Source organism: Triticum dicoccoides, chromosome 2A (genome assembly GCF_002162155.2).
Source record: "Triticum dicoccoides isolate Atlit2015 ecotype Zavitan chromosome 2A, WEW_v2.0, whole genome shotgun sequence".
Classification (NCBI taxonomy): Eukaryota; Viridiplantae; Streptophyta; class Magnoliopsida; order Poales; family Poaceae; genus Triticum; species Triticum dicoccoides.
Window position 1 is genome coordinate 182,498,154 of NC_041382.1, and position 6,409 is coordinate 182,504,562.

A 6,409-nucleotide genomic window follows, 5' to 3' on the forward strand; every position below is an offset into this window, starting at 1 on the left:
GTCCACGAGATAGGGGGGCGCACCTAGGGGAGTAGGGCGCGCCCCCACCCTCGTGGATGTCTCCGGACTCTTCTCGCCCAACTCTTTTACTCCCGGGGCTTCTTTTGGTCCATAAGAAATCATGAAAAATTGGCATGTCAATTGAACTCCGTTTGGTATTCCTTTTCTGTAAAACTCAAAAACAAGGAAAAAACAGAAACTGGCACTGGTCTCTAGGTTAATAGGTTAGTCCCAAAAATCATATAAAATAGCATATAAATGCATGTAAAACATCCTAGATGGATAATATAATAGCATGGAACAATCAAAAATTATAGATACGTTGGAGACGTATCAAGCATCGCCAAGCTTAATTCCTGCTCGTCCTCGAGTAGGTAAATGATAAAAACAGAATTTTTGATGTGGAATGCTATCTAACATATTCATCAATGTAATCTTATTTATTGTTGCAAGAATGTTCAGATCCATAATATTCAAGCCAAAAGTTTAATATTGACAAAAAACAATAATACCTGAAGCATACTAACCAAGAAATTATGTCCTCTCAAAATAACATAGCCAAAGAAAGCTCATCCCTATGAAATCATATAGTTTGGCCATGCTTCATTTTCGTCACACAAAATGCTCCCATCATGCACAACCCTGAGGACAAGCCAAGCAATTGTTTCATACTTTAGTATTCTCAAACTTTTTCAACTTTCACGCAATACATGAGCACGAGCCATGGACATAGCACTATAGGTGGAACAGAATATAATGATGGAGGTTGTGTGGATAAGACAAAAAGGGAGAAAGTCTCACATCGACGTGGCTAATCAACGGGCTATGGATATGCCCATCAATTGATGTCAATGCGAGGAGTAGGGATTGCCATGCAACAGATACACTAGAGCTAGAAATGTATGAAAGCTCAACAAAAGAAACTAAGTGGGTGTGCATCCAACTTGCTTGCTAATGAAGACCTAGGGCATTTTGAGGAAGCCCGTTGTTGGAATATACAAGCCAAGTTCTATAATGAAAATTCCCACTAGTATATAAAAGTGACAAAATAAGAGACTCTCTATCATGAAGATCATGGTGCTACTTTGAAGCACAAGTGTGGAAAAAGGATAGTAACATTGTCCCTTCTCTCTTTTTCTCTCATTTTTGGGGCCTTCTCTTTTTTATTTGGCCTTTCTCTTTTTTTGGGCCTTCTTCTTTTTTATTTGGCATTTCTCTTTTTTTATTTCCTCACACGGGACAATGCTCTAATAATGATGATCATCAAACTTCTATTTATTTACAACTCAAAAATTACAACTCGATACCAGAACAAAATATGACTCTATATGAATGCCTCCGGCGGTGTACCGGGATGTGCAATGATTCAAGAGTGACATGTATAACAAATTATGAGCGGTGGCTTTGCCACAAATATGATGTCAACTACATGATCATGCAAGGAAATATGACAATGATGAAGCGTGTCATAATAAACGGAACGGTGGAAAGTTGCATGGCAATATATCTCAGAATGGCTATGGATATGCCATAATAGGTAGGTATTGTGGCTGTTTTAAGGAAGATATAAGGAGGCTTATGTCTGATAGAGCGTATCATATCATGGGGTTTAGATGCACCGGCGAAGTTTGCACCGACGCTCAAGGTAAGAAAGGGCAATGCACGGTACCAAAGAGGCTAGCAATGATGGAAGGGCGAGAGTGTGTATAATCCATGGACTCAACATTAGTCATAAAGAACTCACATACTTATTGCAAAAATCTACAAGTCATCAAAACCAAGCACTACGCGCATGCTCCTAGGGGGATAGATTGGTAGGAAAAGACCATCGCTTGTCCCCGACCGCCACTCATAAGGAAGGCAATCAAAGAACACCTCATGCTTCAAATTTGTCACACAACGGTTACCATACATGCATGCTACGGGACTTGAAAACCTCAACACAAGTATTTCTCAATTTCACAATTACTCAACTAGCATGACTCTAATATCACCATCTTTATATCTCAAAAAAATTATCAAGTATCAAACTTCTCACAGTATTCAATGCACTCTATATGAAAGTTTTTATTATACCCATCTTGGATGCCCATCATATTAGGACTAGTTTCATGACCAAAGCAAATTACCATGCTGTTCTAAAGACTCTCAAAATACTATAAGTGAAGTATGAGATATCAATAATTTCTTTAAAATAAAACTACCGTCGCGCTCTAAAAGATATAAGTGAAGCACTAGAGCAAACGACAAACTACTTCAAAAGATATAAGTGAAGATCAATGAGTAGTTGAATAATTATGCAACTATGTGAAGACTCTCTAACATTTAAGAATCTCAGATCTTGGGATATTATTCAAACAACAAGCAAAATAAAATAAAATAAAATGACGCTCCAAGCAAAACACATATCATGTGGTGAATAAAAATATAGCTCCAAGTAAGGTTACCGATGAACGAAGATGAAAGAGGGGATGCCATCCGGGGCATCCCCAAGCTTAGGCTCTTGGTTGTCCTTGAATATTACCTTGGGGTGCCTTGGGCATCCCCAAGCTTAGGATCTTGCCACTCCTTGTTCCATAGTCCATCAAATCTTTACCGAAAACTTGAAAACTTCACAGCACAAAAGTTAACAGAAAACTCGAAGCACCGTTACTATAAGAAAATAAATCACCACTTAGGTACTGTTGTGAACTCATTCTAAATTCATATTGGTGTAATGTCTACTGTATTCCAACTTCTCTATGGTTCATACCCTCCGATACTACTCATAGATTCATCAAAATAAGCAAACAATACATAGAAAACAGAATCTGTCAAAAACAGAACTGTCTGTAGTAGTCTGGAGATTTGGAATACTTCTGTAACCACAAGAATTATGAAAAATTAGGACGACCAGGATAAAAACTATATTGATATACCGCAGTTGGAATTAGTATTTTATCTCTCTCTGGTAAAAAATATAATTATTTTTGTGAGCGCATACTTTCTGTTTTTATCAGCAAGATCAAACAACAATCACCCAAGAAGATCCTAAAGGCATTACTTGGCACTTTATTGAAACAAAAGCTATAAAACATGATTACTACAGTAGCTTCATCATGAGGACACACAAAAACAGTAGGGGTAAAATTTGGGTTGTCTCCCAACAAGCGCTTTTCTTTATTGCCATTTTAGTTAGGCATGATAATTTCAATGATGCTCACATAAAAGATAAAAATTGAGACATAACGGGAGCATGATGAAGCATATAACAAGCACATTTAAGTCTAACCCACTTCCTATGCATAGGGATTTTGTGAGCAAACAACTTGTGGGAACAAGAATCAACTAGCATAGGAAAGCAAAACAAGCATAACCTCAAGATTTTCAACACATGGAGGGGAAACTTGATATTATTGCAATATGTAAAAGCATATGTTCCTCTCTCATAATAATTTTCAGTGGCACCATGAATTAATTCAACAATATAACCATCTCATAAAGCATTCTTTTCATGATTCATAAGCATAAATTTTTTACTACTCTCCATATAAGCAAAATTCTTCTCATTCGAAATAGTGGGAGCAAATTCAACAAAATAACTATCATGGGATTGAAAATTGAAATCAAGATGACAATTTTCACTGTTATCATTATTCTCTATAGCATACGTGTCATCACAATAATCATCATTGATAGTAGGCATTCTTTCATCATAGTAAATTTGCTCATCAAAACTTGGGGAACAAAAAGTATCATCTTCATCAAACATAGCATCCCAAAGCTTGTGGCTTTGCATATCATTAGCGTCATGGATATTCAAAGGATTCATACTAACAACATTGCAATCATGCTCATCATCCAAATATTTAGTGCCAAACATTTTAATACATTCTTCTTCTAACACTTGAGCACAATTTTCCTTTCCATCATTTTCACGAAAGATATTAAAAAGATGAAGCATATGAGGCAACCTCGATTCCATTTTTTTGTAGTTTTCTTTTATAGACTAAACTAGTGATAAAACAAGAAACAAAAAGATTCGATTGCAAGATCTAAAGATACACCTTCAAGGACTAACCTCCCTGGCAACGGTACCAGAAAAGAGCTTGACGTCTACTACACAACCTTCTTCTTGTAGACGTTGTTGGGCCTCCAAGTGCAGAGGTTTGTAGGACAGTAGCAAATTTCCCTCAAGTGGATGACCTAAGGTTTATCAATCCGTGGCAGGCGTAGGATGAAGATGGTCTCTCTGAAACAACCCTGCAACCAAATAACAAAGAGTCTCTTGTGTCGCCAACACACCCAATACAATGGTAAATTGTATATGTGCACTAGTTCAGCGAAGAGATGGTGATACAAGTGCAATATGGATGGTAGATATAGGTTTTTATAATCTGAAATTATAAAACAACAAGGTAACTAATGATAAAAGTGAGCGAAAACGGTATTGCAATGCTAGGAAACAAGGCCTAGGGTTCATACTTTCACTAGTGCAAGTTCTCTTAACAATAATAACATAATTGGATCATATAACTATCCCTCAACATGCAACAAAGAGTCACTCCAAAGAAACTAATAGCGGAGAACAAACGAAGAGATTATTGTAGGGTACGAAACCACCTCAAAGTTATTCTTTCTGATCGATCTATTCAAGAGTCCGTAGTAAAATAACACGAAGCTATTCTTTCCGTTCGATCTATCCTAGAGTTCGGACTAGAATAACACCCTAAGACACACATCAACCAAAACCCTAATGTCACCTAGATACTCCAATGTCACCACAAGTATCCATGGGTACGATTATATGATATGCATCACACAATCTCAGATTCATCTATTCAAACCAACACAAAGTACTTCAAAGAGTGCCCCAAAGTTTCTACCAGAGAGTCAAGACGAAAACGTGTGCCAACCCCTATCCATAAGTTCACAAGGTCACTGAACCCGCAAGTTGATCACCAAAACATACATCAAGTAGATCACGTGAATATCCCATTGTCACCACAGATAAGCACATGCAAGACATACATCAAGTGTTCTAAAATCCTTAAAGACTCAATCCGATAAGATAACTTCAAAGGGAAAACTCAATCCATTACAAGAGAGTAGAGGGGGAGAAACATCATAAGATCCAACTGTAATAGCAAAGCTCACGATACATCAAGATCGTGCCGAGTCAAGAACACGGGAGAGAGAGATCAAACACATAGCTACTGGTACATACCCTCAGCCCCGAGGGTGAACTACTCCCTCCTCATCATGGAGAGCGCCAAGATGATGAAGACGGCCACCGGTAAGGGATCCCCCCACCGGCAGGGTGCCGGAACAGGGTCCCGATTGGTTTTTGGTGGCTACAGGGGCTTGCAGCAGCGGAACTCCCGATCTAGGTTATTTTTTGGAGGTTTCTGTATTTATATGAATTTTTGGCGTAGGTCTCACGTCAGGGGGTCCCCGAGTCGCCCACGAGATAGGGGGCGCGCCCAGGGTGTAGGGTGTGCCCCCATCCTCGTGGATGGCTCGGGACTCTTCTGGCCCAACTCTTTTACTCTGGGGGCTTCTTTTGGTCCATAGAAAATTATAAAAAATTGGCAAGTCAATTGGACTCCGTTTGGTATTCCTTTTCTGTAAAACTCAAAAACACAGAAAAACAGAAACTGGCACTGGGCTCTAGGTTAATATGTTAGTCCCCAAAATTATATAAAATAGCATATAAATGCATATAAAACATCCTAGATGGATAATATAATAGCATGGAACAATCAAAAATTATAGATACGTTGGGGACGTATTAGGCTCCACCGCAGTTTTAACACAGCAGTAAACCCGCCAACAAGGCAGGCACCTGCGTGGCGACGTGCAGCTTCCAGGCCAACTCAGCAAGCACCTGCGTGGTAGCATGCAGATCTTCGTGAAGACTCTGCCACCTCACCAACTAAGCATCCAACCAGCCAGCGTGCCGCTGCACGCCTAGTCAGTCTGGAGGCGCGTCAGAGCAAGACGAGGCGGCGACGGATGAGACGGGCTTCCTTGCCGTCCCCGATAAAGTGAGAGGGCACGCCGCCAGTGCATTAAATGCGTTTGTCCTACTATGCCAGGCAATAGACGTGTGTACAGTATGAACTTTCCACCTCCTGTGTGCCACTATGGAGACCCCTTTGGCTATAAAAGGAGGCCCGAGGAATACTAGAGAAGGATTCAGACTTTTTGGACCCTGCGCGCTTTGTAGATAGTCCAAGAACACTAGATAAACACAAACCATTAGGAGTAGGGTATTACGCATCACTTGCAGCCCGAACCTAGATAAATTCCCCTGTGCTGATCGTCTAAACCCGCTCTTTCCACAGCCCCATGCCCGCCAACCGTAGAAGGGATTCCCTGTGATCCTATAGGTGTCGTTTCCCCCTACACGCATTATGATGATGCATTA